The sequence below is a fragment of the Uloborus diversus genome, chromosome 6, assembly GCF_026930045.1.
Source record: "Uloborus diversus isolate 005 chromosome 6, Udiv.v.3.1, whole genome shotgun sequence".
Taxonomy (NCBI): domain Eukaryota; kingdom Metazoa; phylum Arthropoda; class Arachnida; order Araneae; family Uloboridae; genus Uloborus; species Uloborus diversus.
In genome coordinates, this window is record NC_072736.1 from 152047282 (window position 1) to 152073206 (window position 25925).

Sequence of the window (25925 nt, forward strand, 5' to 3'; positions counted from 1 at the left end):
GCCCTGAATACAATTCGTATGCTTGTCCAAGATATGAGGATGTGCATGGCCCTCCTGAATTTAATTCATCTCTTTTTTAAACTCATGATTTTTTGTTTAAACTCTGGACCATCGATTTTGCATACGTTTTCACTTTCAATATCTGCTGTTTTGTTTCAATTTTTGAATTCTTATGATTTATGTTTATTATTATTAATAAACACAAATTATTAGAATTTAAAAATTGAAAAAATATAATGATTTATGTTTATTACTTATGTTTATTATTATTATTATCATTTAAATTTTTGTTTTGAATGTTCATTGCCCCCTGAAGGAACCAAATCAACCTTTTGGGGATAATAGCTTCAGGTTGGAAACCACTGATTTAAAATATACTGGATATTTCACTTGATTAGAAATAAAAAGCAAAATATCCTTTTCATAACGTTCTCTTGAGAACTTTTGTTAGTTTCAAAATGAATATCAACTTAAAATTTCAGTTGACAATCAGCAATTATGCTATAGAATTTGTAATTCATATTGAAAGTTATCCATAAGCTTTTATGTGATTTGTTTTGATTTTTAAAGAGAAAATGTCTTACATTTTTAGATACATCTATTGATCTATTTAATTCATGAATTGTTTTTACATTTAGCTTTAAATTTTATGACGTAGTAACATTCCTGAAGTAAATTTCAGTTTTGCTGTTAAATAAACAAATTAGTTAAAGAAAGAAAAAAAAACAGAGAGAGAGAGAAAGTGAGAAAGGGTTTACGCTACAGTAACCAATTATAATTTCCTATATTAAGTTGGTGTTTTATGTTTCATATAAACAATCTTAATGAATTCTTAAAACAGCTTAATAAAGTGTAAGGTTAAACTCTAGTTGAACATATTTACTTGCGAAAAAGAATACGCACATCTTATTGCTTTTCCCAATACATTTCTCCGTTTTCACTTTAAATCTTGGAAGCTGATAAATAAATTGTTCTTACTTGAGAACGTTGAGAGTCAGTAGAATATTATTATTAAAGGCAAGTTAATATGTAGCATAGGCCACACATATACCATAAAGTACAAGCGCGGCCAGAACTTGCCTTCTGTGAGGAGGGGAGGGGAGTTTGGTCATAACCATCTTTATATGCATATAAACTACCGTATTAAAATTATTGGCAATCTAAATCTACGTTAAAACCAAGGGCCCGGGGAGGAGACCGCAATTCCCCCACCCCAAGTGTATATCCCATGATTTTCACTTTAGTTCTAGAACCTGACAAATAAATTTCATTTACTAGATAACATTTAGAGATACCTTTGAAAATCAGTTTTCTCACTGAGACAAATGGCGACTTTTTCGAGCGAAACTCTTTTTTTTCGTAGAGTAATTCGGGCTTATCCGATATTTCCGATCAGTTTTCACTGTCTCATGATCTGGGATGTATTCATTCGGAACTGATATATTACGTTTGGTTTACATGAAATTTTTCATTAGTTTGAATACGTACAATACAATTTTAAGAAAAGACTTTTTAAAACTAGTATGTTGTGGCCATCACGAAACTTTCTATATTTTTCTTTTTTTTTCTGATCCCTCCCCATGCTTGATGAGGAAGCAATATTCCCAACAAAAACAAAATTTCACATGAAAAAACTTGACGACCATTCCAATGTCTGAATTATTGCAAAAGCAAAGCAAAAAGCGAAAGTTATTTTAAAAGCCTTGCTTAAATTAATTACAAATATTTTATTTATTAACAAATATAAGATGGCAACAGTTAAAAATTTTAAATCGTTGAGATAATATTTCCGATCATTTCCATTCAATTAAAATCACGAGAAATACGCAGACGACAATCTATTACGATTTATCTTTCTTATTGTTGCATTAATAAAGCTATTTTTATTCAAAAAAAAAAAAATCAACACCTCTTGGAGCGATTGGCGTCAAAATTGAACCAAAGCCTGTTTACACATGGATTCACATATATTCCAAATTTCAACCAGAACGTAGCATTACTTCTTGAGATAGGGCACTCACAATGGAAAAAAAGAACGGGCGATTGCGCTACCCCCTTTTTAGCTGTTGACACCAAAATAAAATCAGCTCTTATACCCACTAAGGACTACTTGCCGATAAATTTTTCTTTCATTCTGTTCATTATTTCTTGAGATACAGCAGTCACAATTGACGACAAAAAACGTTCTATAGCTCAACCCCCGTTTGAGTTATTGACACCAAAATTGAATCAGCACCTGTTCCTGTTAATGGCAACATATGGACCAAATTTTGTTTGATTCCGCCAGTTACTTCCTGAGGAATAGCAAGCACGCGTAACTCAAAAAACGTCCCATTGCTCCACCCCCCTTGGAGGGATTCGCGCCAAAAACCAATGGGCACAAGTTCACATAACGGCACATATGTGTACCAAATTTCGTTCGATTTCATGCGGTAGTTTTTGCTGTAGAGCGGCCACAAAAACTGGTCACACACAGACGTGACACACACACATACACACACACACACATACACACACACAGACAGACAGACATTTTCCAAAAATAGTCGAAATGGACTCAGCACACCTCAAAACGTTCGAATCTGTCAAAATTCGAAATTCGAAAATTTGCACGAATCCAATACTTTCTTCTATATATTAGATATAGAAGAAAGTAAAAAAGAGTTTTTTCTAAAGGGTAAATAGTACCGCTCATGGCCATATGAGGTAGTGAGAAGATTTTGCCGGACATAACGGATGTTTTGTCCCTCGGACGTTTTGGACCTGGACGTTATATCCATGGACGTTTTGGATCTGGACGTTATGTCTGGTTCCCACTGAGAAGCAAAGGGATGCAAGAGGCAAAAATTAAAAATTTGGAGATAACCAGTACAAATAGTAGGTGGACCCCTTCTCTGTCTTGGGGCAAGAGATAGTACCATTAGCAGCCCTGGTAGGTGCCGCTGTATAGCATGATTTAGAGAAAAAATTCAATGAAAGCCTACCTAGGATGTGATCTTTATACGAGTTCTACTCAAAACTTGAAAATGTCTTCTTACACCCCTTTGCTTCTCACTGCCTCAAATGTATTACGTTTTGTTTTAAATAAGATTTTTATTCACTTTTACATAAACGAGATACTCTTAAATGCGGATTAAACCACACAGTTTTCACAGTGGTTTTTTTTTTATTGCGGAGAGTAATTTAAGCTTGCAAATATTTTTTAGAAAGTTTGATCCTTGAAATATCACCTGTATATTATGGACGTTTGCTGTACGCTTGGTTTAAATCAATCTGCTCACTAGTTTGCTTGAAATAAAAAGTTAAATTAGGATTTCTGAAAAAAAAAAATCTTGGTATTTCAGCGGGGGGAGAGAGGTGAGGGGGTGCTGGGGGGGGGGAGGAAATTTTTTTTTGTTGAAAAAACACACTAGAAACTTTTTAGGTTTGGAAAACTACATACAAACTTTTTTGGATGGGGCCGGCATGAATTTTTTTCCACATTAAAAGTTTAGGGCCAGTCCGCCCCTGGCTAAGTGGGATTTTTTTTTTCTCTTTTGGTTAAAATCTTGAAAAAGCTTAAGAGAAATTTTGAAATAAATTTATCAAATGAACATGCAATATTATCCATTCTACCATGTCTTGAAATACTGCGGAATCAGTTAAACTAACGGTGTTGTTACCTTTGTATCGTGTTACACATTTTTCAAGTTCATAAGCATTGTTTATAGCAGTAAGTCTTAAATTGATGAATATAGGATACAATTGAAAGAATATTAATTTTAAAACATTATACCTACGACTGTCTACAATATATTCGAAAAAAAAAATCTTTAAATCAAACGCAAAATTTCGATTATATGTATTTGAGGTGCCATTCTCAATTAATAATGTTTCCCCAAGTAATGATAATTTCTATTCTCTAGGAAACACCTCATCCATATTTGTAATGCCTTTCAATTGTTAAATTTATTTATTTACAGTTAACTCCCGATTATCGGCGGTTTGATTAACCGCGGTTCGGATTATCCGCGGGTCTCTTCACAATTTTTTTCTTCAACTGTGATGACTTAATAATGTGTTATTGTCTGTTTTTAGCTTTTACGTATGTTTTTTACAATCAATGTTATTGTTTTTCGCTATAATTTAAATGTATGTGTGAGTTTTATTCCTATTTTGTAGCTATTGTACACAAGTATCGTTTGTTATCTATAATTCGGATTATCCGCGGTTTCGCTCATCCGCAGTTACCGTGCCACCCTAGTCCGCGGATAATCGGGAGTATACTGTATTTCACTTTAACACAAACTGCAGAATGGCAACAAAATTGTTAAAATGTAAAAGACGTACGAGATCGTGATCGATAGATTTTAAATAAAAATTGAGCGACCACTTCTTGAGGTGCAACAACGTTATGTGTTCATTTAATAAAGTTTGATTGATTTTTATAATATAATGGAATCAAATTTCATTTTTGGCAGAAATTAATTCGTTGTCTTGAGGTAGAAAGTACGATCTGATATAGGGCTGCTGACGTATTATGCACCCAGACGTTCATTACTCGGTCTGAATTATTTCGCATGACAATAGTCTTGTGCTGACAAAGAAAATCCTCCAAGACATTAAGTAGACCCTGAAAAAACAACGATTTAACCTTCTAGATTGGAAGACAATATATATTTCACATTTTACTTCGCAGTGAGGTGTGAAACTCACAGGATCAAAGCCCGTCTGCATTGGAGAACAGAATTAAGTTAACCAAATTCATCTTAATCATTCAATTCATAGAATTCATCGTTAAATTAAATTCATTAAAATCATCGTAATCATTAGCATTTTGAAATTATTTTTTTTCTCATTAAAGCTATGGAATTATTCTTAATCATTAAATTCATTTGAATCATAAACGTTAATAAATTCATCTTAACCTTTAAATTTCAAGGATTCATCTTAATCATTAATTGAATGCCGCAGTTGCCAAATCGATTAACTCCACTTTTAAAAAAAATCTTTATTTTTGCTTTAATAGTGCTTAATCAATGTTTATCGTGTGAATTTGTATTAAAGTTTTGGTTCAGTACATTTCTGATCCTACGATGGCAGAAAATGTAACACGAGGGCCCATTCACTCCTATGGATAACACTATATCTTCTTCATCCCTTTTCTAGACATTTTGTTTTATGGAGTTGCTCGATTTAGCAAGTGAAGCATCCAATTTATAGTGTGCCTTAGACTCCCCACCCTCGCCCCTCCGCTGCTCGGTTCCCATGCCCCTTTCAATTGCCCTCCCTCCTACGCCCAAAGTTCATTAATCCCATATCGTAATCCGTACTTTCTCTTTAAATAACTTCAACCGTATGTACTTTCAAAATACAACCATTTAGTTTGTTTCAAACACTTGTTAATGTGCAATTAACTACCTTTTTTTCACTATTCCAAGCTATTGACATAGGATTTGCGGATGCATTACGCAACCACGCGTTCATTACCCTGTCTTAGTTTATTTCGTACGACAAAGGTCTTACGCTGCCGAAGAAACTCTCTCACTTGATCAAGCACACCCTATAAATCGAATGATTGGACTCTAGATTGGGAGATAATTTTTCATAACTTATGCCGCAATATAATGTAAAGCGAACTTTATCAATGCCTGATGATTGCGCATAGAAAGGGAACTAAATCTTTAACTTAACCGAGTTCATATTAATCATTAAATTCACTCAATTCATCTGAATCGTTTAATTCATCGAATTCATCTAAATCATTAAACTCGTCGAATTCATTGTAGTCATCAAATCCATCGTAATCATTAAAGTTGTGGAATTCATTCATCTTAATAGTTGAAGTTATTAAATTCTTCTTAATCATTAAATTCATTGAACTCATCGTAACCATTAATGTCAATAAATTTATCTCAATCTTTAAATTAATTTGATTCACCTCAATTTTTAAGTGTGCCTTTTAACCCCTGCCCAGGTCCGATGCTCCCATCATTAAATTCGCTCTTCAAAAAATATTTAATGTCTACATTTTCAAAATAAAACTATTTAGTTTATTTGCTAAACTTGTTTAAATGCAATTTACTCTCATTTTTGCAATATTCCAAGCTGCTGACATAGGGCTGCGGAAACATTATGCACCCACGCGTTCATTACCCAGTCTTAATTTATTTCGCATGACAAAGGTCTTACGCTGCCAAAGAAAATCTTCCACCTGATCAAGCAGACCCTGTAAATCCAATGATTTGACCCTAGATAGGGAGATAATATTTCATATTTTACGCCGCAGTGAACCGCGAAACGAACCCGATCAAAGCCCGTCTGCATTGCACCAGCCTCAAACTGCATTGTCTCCGGCTTTTCGGGGGAGTGGGAAATTAACGAGGTTTTTGTTCGAATAGGGGATGCGCAGGCAATTTGGTCTCTGGAAGATATTATATGCGAGGGATTTTTGTCTTAGAAATTCGCTGGTATATCCAGACAATTTTCTAGTAAGTATATAATAATAAGCATTTCTGCATCGGAAATGTTGCCCTTTGTTGTATTATTGACAAAATGTGCAGTTGTTTAGAGATTTAAATCAAGTTTAAAGGTAGAAATAAAGCAAAGTTTATTCTTCTCATGCTTTCGTTCATTTCCCGTTTTATGTTTTTTACAAGGTTTTTAAAACTTAAATCATAGTTTTTTTACTGAATAAGCTCGTCATTCGCTTAAATTAAAATAATATATATTATCCTTCAATTTTAGCTTTTATTGCATGCAAACTATTTCCATAAAACCTTCAGTTTTGATTAAAAAAAACTATTAGTACTTGGAGTTCTTTTAAAACCATATTTCGTTAAAAAAAAAGAAGTTAGCAGCTATTGTCATTCAATGGAACACTCAAACACGTTTGTTTAGATTTTATTCCTAAAACAAGCAATTTTTACCTTATTAAAGACTAATTTGTAGCCAAATTCTTAGATGCACAATTTGTGTTCTTTGATAAAATAATAATAAATTTCTCACAGCCATTATTTCGAAAAATGCATAGATTGATAAAATGATTTTTGCTGATTTACATACAGGGTTAGCATAAAAGAATATTCCGGATTTACAAATTTATATTTCGTAAACTATTGCACTTACCACTATTAATAATACATAAAAAATAAAGGTAAACTGAAAATGTTTTTGAACGAAAGTAACTACTTAAACGTGCAAGTTCCCCACTAGTGCAGCCAGAAATTCCTTCCGAAAGGGATTTTTTTTTTGGTCACAACAGTCTTCACGCGTGTATTCATTACTGTATTAGGATTGGCAACAATGTTAAACCCAAGACCTCTGCGGGAGGGGGGTTACCCTCAAACGGGGGTAGGGGAGTAAAAGCAGCCCTTCTTCCAGCTCGCTGTGCCACTGACCTTCCGCAGAGCTGGATTGGCCGTGCAGGTGATGATGATTTACCCTTTATGCGTTGGCTAGCTAGATCCCTAAACCTAACCCCATGTGATTTTTTTGAATTTCTTTTTATGAGGTTTCGTCAAGGACAGCGTTTATCCACCAACAACATTGCAAGACATGAAAGTTCGCATATGTGTAGCATTACGAAAAATTCACCGTGAAACACTCAAAAATGTATGTTAGAAATGTGTGTCGCGTTACAAAAGACGCGCACATGGAACATTTATGAACGACAAAAACATTTCATAGTTCATCTTTATTTTTATGTAGCATTTATAGTGCTAAGTGAAAGATAAAATAAAAAGTTTATGAAATATAAAATCTTAAAACCGGGATGTTCTTTCATGCTAACCCTGTATTAATAAAAGGGTATTTTTCTGGACGATGAGATCAACATTTACTTCAGAATCAAGAATCATAAAATGAGTTTTGATCATATATAAATATGAAAACATTTTGTTTTCCAACCAGACTTTCCCATCCCTTCCACTATATCTATTTAACGATTCGTGAAAAATGTACGATAAAATGTAGATGAAGGAACTTTAAAACTCATTAAATGACCCACATAAAGATATTTTTAATTGGAAGCTGAGTTAAAATGAAAATAAGCAACACTTTTGCCACCTTTGAAAGGATTACGACTTTTTAAAAGTAAATGTGGTATTCAAATCGAGTAAACATTTGCACAATTAGCCTGTTTACTCACGTGGATTAACAGAGAGTTTTGAAATTTTTGAAACCCGAAGCTTCGTTGAGCACAATTTATTAGTCCCATCAAAATGTGTTACACGTTTTCTAATATCAAACCGAATATCATGAATAAAAAAAACACATAATAAAAAAATTTAAAATATTTTACTTTATTTATTTATTTTATTTTTAATGTGGAACATATTTCTTTTGAAGGCAAATCGGATGATGCTGAGTAGTGATTTGCGTCAGAGTAGAATTTTAAATCAAAGTACAATGCCTCAAAATAAGTAAAACGTGGAATCTTGCAATACAAATGGAAGAAGTATTAGATTTTTAATGTTTCTTCCCTTTTTTTTTTTTTTTTGTAAATATCACATTAGATCAACGTTAGTCAGTGTGGAACTGTGTGCATTATACACAGTGTGATCTAAAAATAGTCGAACTTTGTAATGATATAAGCATGGATATATGCTATAAACCTAATAATTATTCAAAATAGTGTCAATTTTACTCAAAACGACGGTTTGAACAATCGAGCAATTTATCCATAGGCTTCTTAAAACTTGGTTCACGGCTGCTTCAATTGCTGGAACATCATCGTAAAAAGTTCATTTCATTGCAGTTTTCAGTTTTGGGAACAGAAAATGTATTCTATCCTCGATCAACCTCTGCATTCGCCTGATTTATCACCGTGTGACTTTCTTCTGTTCCCGTAACTGAGAACTGCAATGAAAGGAGCTTTTTAGAAAAATATTTCTAAACTCAAGGAATCGTCCCACAAGTGCTAAAAAGCATTCTCAAAATCGAATTTAAAGAGCCAATGAATAAGTTGGTTGATCGTTCAAAACATTGAATTGAATTAAATGGATCTTATTATGAAAAAATATTAGCTTTTAAGCGCGTATTTTCACGTTTATTTTATTCTGCCACTAAAAAGTTATTTTTAGACAACACTGTAATGTCTTTGAATAAGCGAGAACGAACCACATCATAATGAATAGCTCAGCATAAACAGCACTGAAGTTTTATTTATTATAGTTTTTTTATTTATAATATTTCTTTGGATTTCACATCGAGTCGGGTTTTAGTGTTATTCAAGTCATTGGGAAAGTTTATATAGATTTACTATGTGTCTTCAAGTACATAAAATTTAAAATTTTCCTAATACGAATGGAAGGTAAATTAAAAGCTTGTTATTACCTAGGAAAAGGGTACACAAAGTGGGTGACACACACCCAGCGGTGCCGCTAAATGTCCATGCTTTCAATATATTCAAATTTAATCCAAATAGCCTACGATCGCTTTGTCTAGTGGTTAGAGAAGTCTTACTGCGATGGGTAGGTCCCGGGTTCGAATCCCGACCCGGGTATGGATGTACTTACTCTCTCCTGACCTTCCTTTGTGTGAATGTGTTGTTATTCTGTGAATGGTTGCGCACTCTGTAAAACGGGTTCTTATAGCATGTGTGTACCGTGGTCGTACTCCACACTAAATTATGGTACAGTTGGAAAAGGGAAGAAGCGCACCTCAAATTGTCGGCCCAGCTGGGACAAGACAACAAAACTACACAGATAGTATTTTCACACGGTACCCTATTCTAACTAATTAAGGGTGCGGTGAACCGGAAGTATTTAGGAACATCTTGAACTTTTTTTTTATTTCAATATAAATTTGGCTCACTTAAAATGCGACGCAAATTAGTATGAAACCTTAAATCTATCCACTTTATACCTTTGAGTCATACTTGAAATCACGACGTACGAATTGGCAATTAATTCATAGCTAACGCAATATCCACATGTCTGCTTTGAGTGTGAATTACTAGTCTGTGAAAAATAATTTACTTGGAAAAATAATCAAAGCAGCATTTTTTTTCCAAAAAGCAAAAAAAAAAGAATATCGACTTTACTACAGAGATTATTTTCGCTTATTTTCGTGATAAATAACCTATCCAACAATTCGTTCCTTCACTTCTTTCTAAACTTCTTGCTAAGAGCTGCTATTTGTCATAGTCCCGATGCTGCCACCGCATACCAAGAAAATAATCAGTCTGCCCCAAAATCCATTTTCCCCTAAAGTCAAATCGCAGATCAATCTGTGTGCCATGCCCTGCCGATATTTTATATTTCGGAAGGCTGTGAAAAGTTAAAAGAGAAAAATTGGCGCTTTTTTTCACCATTCCTCAGATTGGCTGTGGAACGCGTCATAGAACGGTAAAAAACACATCATCCACCTAATAAATCTCTTCAGCATCGCCCGTCTACACGAATAAAGTGTTGTTTACCAGTGACGGGCCACGTTGATCATTACTTATCGCGGCTGCCGTCGCCGCTGATTGGCTGAGAGAAAAAAAAAATAGAAACCCAATCCTAAAAGAAAGGGATGACAGATCTTCGGAGGCACAAACGTAATGGGATAATAAACATAGGACAAACTTCCTAAAAATAGCACCATCTTAGTTGGAGATGGGATCCGAGGAGATATAAAATACTTATGTCAAGTCTTTTTTACTATCTATTTATTAGGATCTAATGCATATGAACAAGTTGTATTTGAGAGTAGTAAACAAACAGTTATTGTTATTGGTTAGAAAATGATTGGATTTGTTTAGAGATTCATCTAGAGCGGTGATGCAGAACCTACGGACCGTGGGCTACATGCGGCCCGCGGAGATATCCTGTGTGGCCCGATGTATTTCTCAAAGTTATAAATCGAAAATCATGATTATTCACAATGTTACAAATTTGGAAGCCTTGGTTTTTGGAAAACAGATAGAATTAATGAAATAAGCATCAAGTAATTCATAACAACAATGATCGGTTTGCAATTCTCTATCCTTCTCCACATTTTCTCAAATTATTTAGAAAACTATCAAATATTTTGAAATTTTATATGCGTCTTGGCCCGCGAGAATAATTTTAATATGTGGTGTGGCACTCAGATAAAAAAAAAAGGTCTGACACCATTGATCTACGGGTAAAAATAACAAAGTTTTTCTTACACCGAATCGCATTTACTTATTAATTAGGATAAAAGTAATTGTCCAAATGTAGATCTCATCTAATTAATGGTTAATAATCAGTAATCTTAATAATCTTAGCATATTACTAGCTAAACCAATATGCAGCCCCATTACAAACAAAGAAAAAAATACAATTTTGTTTCCAGCAACAGCAGGGAACGAAAATTATTAAACCACTCGCAAGATCGCAAACATGTGCTTCAGGTTTTCAAGGAACCACTTTTTTAACGCAAAAAATTACACCCGAATTCCCACATTTTATTACATTGAAAAAGGGACTCCTTGAAACCCCGAAGCAAACTACTGCAATTTAGCTCGCTAATTTGTGATTTATCAACGCTACGTTTCCTATTGTTACATTGTTCTTTCATTACTAGCTCCGTAATTGTCTCAATGTCAGAGACACTGAGGGGTGGGGGTTTGGGGCATACTGCCTTACGAAAACGTAGTTTCTTATCTCAATGTCGATTCTAGTACTGCCGCGAAAAGCGAGGTACAGTGAAACCTGTGTATAACAATACTGTCTATAACCATATTTCCCTTGGAAGCAGCAAACTTTTAGCATAAATAATCAAACCGTCTCTAACGATAACCTGTCTATATCAATATTTTTGTAGGTCCCAACAGTATCGTTGTAGAGAGGTTTTACTGTATTCCTTTACATTGTTTCAAGTCATGAAAATATTCCTTTTAAGCTGTTCAATTTATACACTGTAGGTAGTTTCCATAGCTCGAATATCGTTTTTTATTTTTTATTTTTTTTATTTCATACTTTGGCTTTTTGTCAAACTTAAAGTTTTTCTTTAAATATGAGAAAAATAAAATGTGGTTTTGAAAAATATGTTTTATATTACGTGAACATTTTTCAAAATCCCATTTTTTTTAAACCAGAAACTACAAAGTCAGGCATTGTATTAATAATTTTGTGCTCACTAAAAGTCAATGTACTTGCTTATACGTAAATTATTAAATTATTGACTTTATTACTAAAGGGACTGTAATAAAACATGTTTCAACTAAAATTTGCTTCCGAATGTAATCAAGAAGAAATTATATGCACTTACTTCACCTAGTTAAAAGTTTTAACTTGGTGCTAGCTGAAAGTGCATATGCCACGCAACAGTGAAGGGAGTTAATATGCACTATTCAAAGTTATTGTACTAGCAATCGTTTATGTTATCATTATACTTAATTTTAAAACAACCACACAAAAAACTGCTGAATATATTAATCTCTCTTGGAAACAGAAAAGAAACAAATTGAAAAAGGAAAAAAAAAAGTTTTCTTCAATTTCAGCAACATACAAACATTACCTCAACTACAAAAATGAGAACGCAATTTCGAGAAAACATGCTGTAATGGATCATAATGCGAAGCGTCATTAAACCTTTTTGCGCACTTACTTAAACACGATAAAAAGACCGCCTCCTATGGATTTTCTTTGTTTGCAGTAAAGAAAAAAATTATTAAGTACACGCGCAGCGTCCAACAAAGGCAAATAAAACAACTGATCTTCATAATTTTTTGGTTTTCCTTATTCTGCTTGGGAGATTATGCACGAAAAAAGAATTAACACTGAAGGATAAAAAGTGGGCGAAAAAACTCTTAGAAATAAGAGCGCAGCCCCATGAAAGGGAAAAATAAAAAGTTGTTACGACTACTAAGTAATCCACTTGGACGCATTTATTGCCATAATGAAAAAAGCACACTCGGAAGTTTAGTATTTGTACTTCCTGTATACATAGATATGCATATACATATATCATGGAAAGAAAGAAAAAAGGGCTTTTTTTTTGTGTGTGTGTGTGTGTTTGCTCAAAATATTTATCCATTTCATTTAATACTATATTAAGTGTTAAATGTTTTCTGGAAACTGAATGAGAGGGGGGAAAATGACGCAGAACATTGCTAATAAATTGCATATTTTCTCACATTTACATACACAAGTAGAAATTTTAAAATAATTTTTTTTATCAATTAAAAAAAAAAGTCGATTTTTAAAAACTTCTTCATTAATCCGAGTATTAATTTGTGCTGATAAACTACATACAATCGAATATATTTCAGCAGAAATATTGCTTCATAGCTTAAAAACATATTTAGTTTGCATTAGTCAGTCTTATGTTAAACAACCGTGTAACCAAATAAAAATTTTGGAATTGTTTGCAGTAATTTTGCTGATAATGAGCAAAAGCAAACTATTATAATGTCAAGAATGTCGTACAAGGGAATACAAAAAATGACACAAGAAAAATCAAAAAGAAAAAAGGCAAACGGCGCAAAATTAATAATATTCTTTAGGTGTCAAACAGTTTTTTATCCATTTTCTAGGGCATTCTATGCATTAGTCGAGAAGTTATTTTTTCGTAAAATTAATTTGCATCGAAATCTCAGAAAACATTTTTTGCAAAGGAATTCACATAAAATGAATTAAACGTAAAGCACTATCCTATTAAAAATCAATACTGATTTCCAAAAAAGTTAAGCAATAAGTTCTTTGAAGGTTTCAAATTTGTCTTTTCTTATGTTATATCCTTAATTATGAAGATTAAAATTTGCTGTTTTAAGGTACTTTTTTAACCAGTGTTGAAACTACTTTTTTTTTATTTATTTATTCGTTTGTCTGAAGTTTTCTGATTTATTTAGTTATTAATTAAATTTTTTTGAAGAAATAAATAAAAGAAACGCGCATTTTGTTTATTAGTTAACAGTTCTGCGTACTGCGATATATATTTTGAGTATAGTTTTAAGTAGTGCGGCTGAAAATATTTTTCTCTCTCTCTATCAAAAAAAAAGAGCGTTTTGTTTACAAGTCAACAACTCCTCGTAGTGTGAAACATATTTTGAGAAGTGCAACTGAGAATATTTACCTCTCTATCTCCTTGTATTTCTAAATAAAAAAAACCTGTTGTAAATAAATAAATCAAGTAGAAACAACAGGTAATTCTAATTGCTTCTAAATATTAATCACATAAGCTTCTATGGTTAAAACGATTTAAGCAGCTAATAAATAAATATTTCTCAGCAACGTTCTTTAAAACTGTCTAATGTATTATAAGCAAAATAGAATTAATATTTCAGAACGAGGAAATAATACATAGCTGCGCAACAACTACAACTCCAACATTTTATTCGGTTATTTCATGAGTTCTCTACTTTGAATTGCCATTCTTCTTTCCTCTACTCCTTCCCGCTTCTTCGAGATAACAAGTTTAAATAACAGTTTATCACTACAAAAATTTAAAATCCTCCTGCCTCTACGCGACTTTAAAGCTGATAAAAATGCATTAAAACTTCGCTCTCCACTGTAAATCTTTTTATATCTCACTCGGCTTACTGCACGCCATTTACTAAAACACTGTTAAATACAGACTCAACTTTCAAGCAGATATTATTTTTTTCAAAAAATATAAGCAGACAAATAAAAATCTCAGTACGATACTCATACGTATAATCACCATAAAAGATTGGAGCTGTAAAATTCTCGACAATTTGCAAACGGGGCTCTTAGCTGAAATGTTGCAAAGGACGAGTTTCATTACAGGAATATCACCGATAAAAGCCTTACCTTATCGGTGTTGAAAACATTTTATCTTTCCTGTTTTTCGTCTTCCCCGTAAAGGGGGTCATAATATCTTTAATAGGGATGTAATTAAGTTAGACTCCCGATGGATTTCTTTTACTTGATAACCTTCCGAGACAAATTAAGTTTGAAGTCACAGGATATTGTTGTCTCGGTAGGGACTTTTGGTATGCAAATGGGGATGTAATAATGGAGGGTAACCACGATAATGATATGTGCTTCATCGTTATAAGTTCTAGAGAAAAACTTGATTTTGGTATAAAATTGTTTGCTTGAAATGTGAATTTTTATTTGAGGGACATACTTTCATTATAAAATGTAGAAAAATGAATATAACTGATATTTGAGTCAAATAAACCGCTATAATTTGTACTCATACGAACAAAGGATTGTATGAACAAGGAGTTGGCGAGCAAATGTGCAGTTAGGCCAGATAACAGAAATAATATTGTTTTTTATAGCAGATAAACTTTAAAATATCTATAAGTTTCCTATTCGTGAAAATAAACTGTTGTTTGAAAGATATTATTACGCTGAATTATTCCGTATAGCTTAAATGGGGTGCTTATAATGGGACATGTATACTACTCTAATGTGGTGTTTTAAAAAAGTGTATCGTAAAACCCCACCAATAGTTGATACGGTCATTGTAGTTAGCATTTACAAAAAAAAAAAAAAAAAAAATAACTTGAGAAAATATAAATTGCACAAAAATTACAAATTTGAAATGGTTATTTAAGAGTTGGCAATGCTTTCAGTTTCATATAATTTTGTGATGATTTTGAGGCCTTTACTCTCCGTTTAATTTACTAGTTTCTTTATAAGTGTCAGATTTTACTAGAAAGATTAAGATAGCAGTGTTTAGAAGAAGAAATGTTCTAAATTGGTATCGTATATCTCAATTTTGTTAACACATTTTTACTCATAAGCATTTCCTTCAATATAAACTAAAATTGACTTTTTAAGTCAACCGTTGCATTGCGATGAGTACATCTTTTGCGGGAGCTGAGTTCAAATTTTCCTTTTTTCTTTTCATTTTTTCCCCTCTCACTTAAAAGCTTTCAAACGCTAAACACAATTTTGAAATTAATTTTCATTTCCTTTTTAAAAAAATGGTGAAAGCCGTGAACAAAAGTCTTCGGAGTTTCAGTGATGGCACTTTTATTCCGTCTTTATTTATATTACTTATTTCAGAATTTTAAAACGGTCAAGAAAAAAGTATAAGTGGAAAAGATAGATAAAAAGCAGTTTGATACAAGTAATATATTTTTTTCTGAAATATAAGCCACCTTAGGACTTAAAGCGTTTTTTTTTTACTCATTTTTAAGGAAAGAAAAAAAAAAGACTCCTTTCCTAAATTTTAAAATTTATCTGTTTCTGAATTAAATTTAGGGAAATAAAGAAAAATATAAAGGAAACTATGAATAAATGAAAGGAGAATATTGCACAGAAAAAAGTAAGGAAATAAAAAGAATTATATTGAGAATGAAAAAAAAAAACTAACATTAAGCAATGAGTAAATACGCCATTTAATGCCCCAAGATATTACAATCAAGTCTATTTATAAACAGCAAGTTTTTTTTATTTTATAAATATTACTTTTAAGCTTTAGCTTCGAAGAAGGTGCTTCAAAAACCTTACAAATACCTGTTTATATCGTCGCCTCAGAGCAACAGTAGGATATCTTAGTGTTATTCCTGGATTAGAAGCCTTACACTGAGGCGGCCGTTTAAGTATATATCAGTTATTTCATAGAATAACTAGGTATTTCATGAAATAACTGAGTCTGCATGCCAGTTAAAGTATATGAAAGATAAAACATTTAATACTTTACGTGGATATTGTACGAAATAACTAATAATGAACTGTTAAAGAGAAAATGATCTGAAGTTTTTTTCGTTTCTTTTTTTATTTTTTACAAATTAATGTGTAATGAATAGCTAAAGTATCTCGAAAAATACATTTCAGTTGGTCTACCTGTTCCGCAGAAGTCATTGCTTGAAAACAGTTCGAAAAAATATTTGTTAATAATTCAAAATGTAAATGCTAACACCGCCTAAATTCTATGTCTAAATGTAACGGAATAAAGCGTACACCACGCATGCATATCATCGCAAAGCAACTATAAGCGATTCAAAACTGACTGAAAGCAGCTAGAACCGGTTACAAGAACATTCCAGTGCCGTATTTCATTCTTTAACCTTATCATAAATAGCTAAAATCTCTCGAAAAATACGTTTTAGCTGTTATACCTATCATGCAGAAGTCATTGCTTGAAAACAGGTAGAAAAAATATTTCTTAATAATCCAAAATGTGCAACGCTAGCACAACATCGTCTAAATTCTACGTCTAAAAACAACGGTATCAAGCGTACACACACACACACACACGTCATTGCAAAGCACCTATTATAAGTAGTTTAAAACTGACTAAAAGCAGCTAAAACCAGTTCAAAGAATTTTCCAGTGCCGTACTTCATACTTTAAAGTCTTACAATATCTTGATAAATCGCAGATTTCAATATTTGTATCTGCTTTAACTGACTCGTCTAGATATAACATGGAACACCTAGGTATTTAATCAAATAATGGATTTCAAACTTTACAGGTAATACATACACATTCACTCACAGTAAAAGGAATGCCTGAGTTGGTCCTTAAATTAAAAATTCAATGAAGTGTGGAAAATTTAATGTAGTATATATTTATTTATTCAAATCAAAACAGATATCATTAAACAAAAACATCTAATAATGGCGTCCAAATTCCTGTTGTCATAAATATACATTTTACTTCAACAGATGTATACGTTTTCGAATCCTCAAATATCTTGAAAGGATGATTCTCCTAATGACTGCAAGCTCGTGTAGTCATTACGAGAAGTAGAAAAAAATAATCATTATTCCTTCAACAGATTTTTGTATTCGAGATTTTCTCACACACAAGAACATAGGGTATTATAAAAATATAAAAAAAACTAAAAAAGAAGCTGGACATAAAAGTGTTCTTAGACGTTTCGTTAGCACTTGTCACTTTCCTCTTCCCTCTCAGCGAACTTAGCGTGCAGCACGCACTAGGTCCTCTATAATAGCTGCCATATTCCCTGGGGTAAGTTTCCCAAAACTTGCCACCTGGTGAAATTGTCGATTCCCACCAAAACCATCAACGACCCGGACTTTATTTTCGAATAACCGGTAAAGAATCATTGATCCTCTTCAGAGGGGGCTTAAGAAGGTGGCTACTGGATGAAAAGTGACTTAGGCAGACGATTTTTTTGGTTATTTGAAATACATGAGGTTTTAGTGTTATATACGGTAGGAAATCAATATTGATTTACTTTTGCAAACAATGTTGGAAAAAATGAATAAACAAATAAAGCATTAAAGCCTTAATAGATTTTCAATTATGGATAATGTATATTTAATGACAGCATTAAGCTATTATCCATTCGTATATTTTATGGGATTATAGTCATGAATTTCACATTAGTTTTAGATTGCAGAAGCGCTACTTTTAACAAAAATGCTTGATTAGTTTCAACATAGTTAAGAAATAACAGTTACTTTTAGCGATGATAATTAAATAATTTTCCATTTTTAAGCTATTCAAATACTATATGAAATAGATATTTTTCTACGCATGAGAAGGTCAATAGCTAAGCAGAAAATTTGGTCAAATACTGTAAGATATTTTAGTAGAGATTTCACAGAAAATTGTAGAAGATGAACTTCAGAATTCAGATGAACACCTGTCTTTAACTGTACTTAGAGATTGAGATGCTTTCACTACTTATTAATTTCAATCATAATCTATCTTAAATTCGTACTCTAGCTTTTGAACATAAAAGTTCATCGCATATATAACAAAAAGACAAATTGATTACGTAGTAGCATTGCTTTTTACCAAAAAAAAAAACTAAAAAAAAAAAAAAACTAAAAATTGCACAAAAAGTAACGTTTTTGAAAGATTTGTATACGTGTTTTGGTACTTAGCAAGTAGCGGTTTAAAAACTAAAGCTTTATTTAGGCTTAAGATAAAATAAGGTATAAGAAAAAAACGTAATTTCAGTTGAAAACGAAACATTGTATGGCATCTTGAGATCTTTGCCAGTGAGTGTAAGTGTCAAGGAAAGAACTATTTTTTCATAAAATATTCTTGTTTTAAGCCATAGCGAAAAATCACTCCTTCCATTTCATTTAGGTTTTCTCAAAAATGTCCATCATCCACGAACATTATTTGCTGCATTTCTTTGGAAAAGACTTTTTAATTACAAGAGTAGAAACTAATATCATAAATTGCACTCCATATCTTTCAGTGTGGTTTAAACTTAATTAAGGCAAATTTTTATAATTATATTATCGCAACAATGTGCTCATTGAGGCCTAATATCATTTTAAATGTCACAGCAGCATAACACGAAAAAAAAATTCCAAAAAAAAAAAAAAAATCGCAACAAATTGGTACAAATTGTTTTCTTCCTCTACTCAGTCACCTAATTAGTTCCAATCATTTCAGTACGCTTATTGGATTGAGACGAAACAAAGGGATTGGAACCACTCGCAAATTATCTGGGGACAGAAGTAAACGAACCGAACTGCCACCAATATATATCACTGTGGATTCACCCCTAGGGTTTGTCGGGGGTTGATTCGTTCCGACAGGGCCTCCACACTCAATGAATCGGAACATCACCCAGTTCATAGTTTAACCCCAGAGCATGTGGCCAACCGCTGAAGCATCCCACCTTCGTTATGAACCTAGTTGTGTGGGTGATTTTCGGATTACGAAAATTTAGTTAGGTTACATAAGGACTAATGAGCTCCATGATAGTGTGCAGCGATGCTTTTGTCATACCTAAATAGGATTATCTATTAATTCAATCGACAATTGCCAGAACACTTCGTTAACAAAGTTACCAGAATATGCTTAATGTTTTTTTTTTTTTTAAGTTGCAGTTGAAGGTCCAACAATGAGCTTTGTACTTCGGATGATATTAACCAATGATTAAAACAAAGCTTAATAGAAAGGTTGTCCATCTATGTTATTTATTTTTTGCTTCTAGTCCTCTAAGCAATCTAAACCATAGATTTTAAGCAGGGGTGGCCACTTTTGGGGAGGGGGTTATGGCGCAGCCTGCACCAATCAAAATTTTAGGAGGGGTGTTGTTTTGAGCAACATTATCTCTCTTTTTTTTGGGCAGGAAGCTCTTGCTTTTGGAGGAGGCTTCGTGGTACTTTGGGGGGGGGGGGATGCGCCCTTCCTCTTGAGGGGATGAACATCTTTGTTGTACGTGGTATAAAGCTGCCTTTTCCATTAAGAAAATCAAAACTAATATACAAAATTCGCGATATACCTGATCATGAGTTAAAACGTTGTTCTTTCAAGCAGCTGTTATTATAATTTTTAAATGTTTTTAACACATAGGAGCAGTTAATTTTTCCTTAATCTGATGAAATTTCATACGCGAAATTCTTGACTAATTCTCATGGTATTTTATGTAAAGGATCAGCAACATTATAAACTGTATTTTTTAATACTGTGTTCTGATTTTCAACACACATATTGAGATCGATCAAATAAAATACAATGAATCAAGCAGAATCAAAGCTTCTCAGAAGATCTAAGTGAAATATTTCGTTCACAAAGAAAGCTGAAATGGAACTACTTCAGGCTAAAAGGATGTTGGTAAATTACTCTTATCCAGGAACCTGAGCACGTAGACCTTCTGAAAGCTGGGAGATTTCTTTGGGCAGCACTTTTTTGAAGAGTGCTCAATACTGAAGTTGTTTATTAACAGCTACGTTTATTCCAACTGAAACGCAGTAGAAAAAGAGATTCTAAGGATGTCATAACGTTAAAAGCAAATTGTTATTTCGGGTGGGTTTCCTCTCAAAATCTCGTCGTAATCTCAGTCCGATGGCATGGACAATCGCAGAAATCCAAGGCAAATGTTGTTCTGAAATTGAAGAGTTGGAGAAATGAAATGCCGACACTTTTTAACAGTAACTATTATTTTTTAACACTTTTTTATATTGCTCAGTTTGGCACCTGTGTTTGAGTCAATTTAGTGCTCAGTTTCAAAGTATATTGTGATATCAAGCAAAAAAAAAAGTCATGTGACTATTTTTAAGTTTTGAGTAAAACGTGTGCAAAGTGTAATGTATAGGTTGCTACCCTTTATTTTTTTTTTCTAAATCATATTGTACAGCATGTAGTAGAAATACTACCAGAGCTATCTTGCTCAAAAACCTATGAGAGTTTTTTCTTTTATCTGAGTATTACGTATGTGAAAATTTTTAATTTTCTCGCTTACATTCCTTTGTTAATCCCTGTTTTATATGAACACAAAATGAAAACAATTAAATATTCATATATAACAAATTCTTTATTGTGTTTAATTTAATCTCAAAAATAAATTAAATAAAGTTAGATTAACTATGATCAATTTTTCTAAATGCAATAAAAAAATTTAATTTTATATATGGTAAAAACGGCCAACAATATATTACAACAATACAGCGGTTCTCAAATCCATTCATCAAATACAATAATTCTAAAAAATCCCACCAACGAGTACTTTGTAAATTAAGTAAAGTACAACAAAGCAGTTTCAAACTGGTATATATTACCCTGAATTGACTTTAAATTCGATAAAAAATGATTTTCAAACAAATTGGAACATTGTGTGAAATTATGCATAACGCCTGTCAGATAATACTTCTAAATCGTTTATTTTTTATGAAAAAAGCAAAATTACGTAAGAAAAGTTATTACACCATTGAATAGAAATCCAACTTGTTTTCATCTCACTAAACGAAAACTTGACACAGAAAAATGAAGAAATCGAAAATCTTATTAAAGAACTCTTGAGAAGTTCATTAGTTTTTTTATTGCAGAGAAATTTTTTAGTGGCAAAAAACGTTTTCCACAAATTCTTTTATTGCGTGTCGTTGTAGTTCACCCTAGGTAACACGGAAAAAACGAATCGCTTCTTCTAAATATCATCCATCGGCTGCAAGCGACAACTAAATAGCTGATACCTGGGGGCCACACAAGATTGCCTGGAAATTTTCCCAACGTTCAATTCCCGAAACTAAACATGGACGGAATTCAATGTCACGAACAGTCTTTAAGCTGCCCATGTTAAGCGTGACATACGATATTTATTATACAAAGAACCCCAAGAGACGCTGCGGTTAAGCCAACGTCTAAAACCTTAGAATGAAAGTGGGATTAGGCTAAAAAATTTTATGTAAATGTTTTAAGAAATCATAGTTTTGCCTAAAGCTTTTAATGCTTTTCATGATTTTGTATAGTTTTAGACAAAACAACGAGATTGTTTATTCGTAAAAGAGTTTAGAAATTTTTGTTTTAATTGATTTTTCTGCTAAATCAACTTGAACTCGTTTTAATTAAGTACATTATTATTGCAATTATGTACCAAAATAAAGTAGTAAACGATAAAACTGGTAACGTTCTTCAAACTGTCATAAATCATATATTTTTCTAAGACATGTTACCTTTTCGAAGTAAACCATGTAATTAAACAATTCAAATCGATATATTTTTAAACTTTTCAAAGAAATTAGGACAAAAAATTAAAAAAAAAAAAAAACTGTTTCCAAGATAATTTTTTCAGTATTTTACTAATTGTAAAATACATATGATGAAAGTAGCCTTTTTAAACGAAATAGATCTTACAACTATAAATTTTTGCAATGAATAATGCAATCTCAATTATCTTTTAATTTCATATGAAAAACTTAACTATAGACAAGGTATTACGTTAAAAGATAACAAAACAGTCGAATGCATACCTTTGCAATTCCCATTTTTTCCACTATTTTTCATCATGTAATGCTAAAATATAATTAAAAATGCAACAAGCGAATATAAGCTCGAGTAAATATCTGAGGTTTATTTTTAACTAGTGGTACCCGCACGACTTTGCCCGTAGTAGAAACTTAAAAGGTCTTTTGGTTCGCCTGTATACTTACAAATAATGTATAGTGCATTTCTCGCCAATTGGTTTGCCCATGTTACGGTTCCACGTTACTATATTTTGGTAATTTACTCGTCCATCTTATGATAATTTTGCTCAGGAAAATGTTCTTAAAATTGGAATAGAAAGAGAAAAAAAATCGAATTTTCGAAAAATCCCTTTGAGGTGCACACCCCGATGCTACAAACTAATTATGTGCCAATTTTCATGAAAATCGGCCGTACGGTCTAGGCGCTATGCGCGTCACGGAGATCCAGACATCCTGACTAAGAGACTTGGAGCTTTATTATTAGTAAAGATTTTTAATACATAAAAGACAAATGCAACTAATTTTAAAAATTTCTATTAAAAGAATTTTCATTTCTCGCGACATTCGTTTCATCTTCCATAAGTTTAAAATAAGCAATATAGCCTGAAAGATATTCCCTATATTTATTCCCGCCAAGCACTGACTCATACCATTTTCCCTTTCTCCGATCATTGCCTCACACTCACATCTTCACATTTGCCCCCATCCCATTCGAGAGATCCCGGTCTATTACAGAAGGAATAATTCCTTCTCATAGCACCCGACGTGGAAAAAACGCCCAAGTTGGGGGATGGCGGAGGAGATTTTCCGTGGCTCTACATCAACTACAGATATAATGAGAGGAGGACCAGCGTAATGGATGGCTTGAACCCAGGGTGAAGAGAACATCCAGTCACGACAATGCTGGAGATCCTAAGAAGTGTCGTTAGTGTTAATATCGAGTGGCTAAAAGCATGTAAAGATCTAGAACCGCATCAATCCTCAACTAAATGATGAGGCATTTCTTATAGTTAGCCAGTTGGTTTCTTCGTGCGATTTGGGAATATTTTCTTGTGCAATTTAAGAAGAGTGTAGTTATTTGACTCTTAAAGTAGTTCAATTCAAATCTTTTAGGTATTGCAAACGGATGATAACTTTCCCATAGTTATTCAGTTTATTTATGCAATTGAGGAATATTTTCTAATATTATTTAGAGAAGACCGTACTTATATAAATCTTGAAGCGATTTTTATTCATGTGACTAGTGTAGAGTGAAGGAAGACAAAAAATATGCATGATGTTGTAGATTCTTATAATGTGTGGAGGACCAGCATAGCTGAAGGCTTGAACCCTGGGTGAAGAGGGAGATCCTCCCTGGGGGATCCAAACACGACAGTGTTGGAGATCCTAAAAAGGGTCGTTAGTGTTAATATCGAATGACTAAAAGCATTCTAAACTAAATGATGAGGCATTTCTTATAGTTAGCCAGTTGGTTTCTTCATGCGATACAGGAATATTTTCCTATATAAGATCGTATTCATTTGACTTTAGAAGCAATTTCATTAAATTCATGTGTCTAATGTAGAGTGAATGATAACTGAAAATATGCGTAACGTTGTAGAACCGTGTAAGGAGAGGTTGCCCAGGATTACGGATGGCTTGAACCCAAGGTAAACAGATTATACAGTCACAGCAATGCTGCAGATTATAAGAACAGTCTTTGATGTTAATATCGAGTGATTGAAAGCTGCAAAACAGCTAGAACCGAACTAATCCTTTGTTTAAAAATGATGAGGATTTTTTTTTACAGTTATCTAGCTGTTTAATTTCTGTTTTTAAAAAGTATTTGTCAATGTTATTTCGAGATGATCTCAGTTGTTCTGTTTTAAGCTGCTATGGTTTCTGATTTATTAAATGGTTTCTGAAGAAATATAACATGAAAGCGCTTCTAATGAACTACATCTTTGCTAACAATAAAGCTGAAAGTCTCTCTGTCTGGATCTCTCTCCGTCCGGATCTCTGTCTGTCTGTCAGGATCTCTGTGATGCGCATAGCGCCTAGACCATTCGGCCGACTTTCATGAAATTTGGCACAGAATTAGTGTGTAGCTTGGGTGTGTGCACCTCGAAGCGATTTTTCGAAATTTCGATTTTGTTCTTCTTCTATTCCAATTTTAAGAACATTTCATCGAGGAAATTATTATAACGTGGACGAGTAAATTACCGAATTGTAATAACGTGGGGTCGCAATTCGATTTTGTTCTTTTTCTATTGCAATTTTAAGAACATTTTCCCGAACAAAATTATCATAAGATGGACGAGTAAATTACAAAGTTATCATAACGTGGAACCGTATCATGGGCAAGCCAATTGGCGAGAAATTCATCATACATTATTTGTAAATGTACAGGCGAACCAAAAGACCTTTTAATTTTCTACTATGGGCAAAGCCGTGCGGTTGCCACTAGTTGTCAATAAAGGCAAGTCTTTATCATAATTCATTAGTGCAATATGATTATAAAATGACTTTGAGGTACATTTATATTTGTTAGTATTTACATAACCATCTAAAAGTTATTTTACATATATTTTCGTCCGTATGAGACTTAACGGTTATCTTTTACACTCGGTGACCGAATTTTCATCTAAATAATAAACACTTCATTTAGATTCAATCTATATTTTTTTTTTCCAAATGAAGTTAAATGAAGTATTGTCCAATTAAATAATAGTAATTAAGTTCTTCTTAGACACAAGGCTTGTGTTGGCTTGAAAATGCGCCTTGTTTATATAATAACTTCACATTTTCATATCATATTCAACACATCGATATGTTGTACTTATTTCTGTGTAACAGAAACGAAAAATGCTACTCAGTATTTACAGCACTCAAAACTAGACAATGTTTGCGCTAAGAATCATTTACTCAAAAAGAAACAACTTCAGATATTATTTTTTCAAGTAGTTGAAAGCTCATTTTCTTTCAAGTTAAACTAAACTTGTCATAAAAGTAACAACTATAAGAAAACTCAACGCAGAAAATGTCCATTATCTTTCTGAAGAGGTAAAAAGTTTTAGTTTTGAACAGTTCGGCATTTCAATACTTGAATAACTCTCAATTATTTTAAAATAACATTTTAGGACGCCTACTTCAAAGTAAGAAAAAACATCTAAGAACTGAAGTGAATAGGAAATAGTTGAATAGTGACAAGAAACAAAGAAAATATATTCGCCAGAGAAAGGATGTACATAACAGAGCAATGTGTCACGTAAAAATGATACGAGCCGTTAGATGGCGCCAATTTCGCGCTTCATTGAATTGTGGATCTTTCTGAGAATCTACTTCAGCCCTAAAGGCATATTCTATGGAAGGGAGGATATCATCACCATTATTTTAGTTCAAATTTAAAGGCATC

General features: G+C 32.8%; 1 protein-coding gene across 1 annotated transcript in view; it reads right to left on the bottom strand.

Moving 5' to 3' along the window:
- The window catches only part of LOC129225151 (semaphorin-1A-like), a 694730-nt gene that overhangs the window by 313467 nt on the left and 355338 nt on the right, over positions 1-25925 (bottom strand). The gene's annotated exons all lie outside the window — the stretch shown is intronic.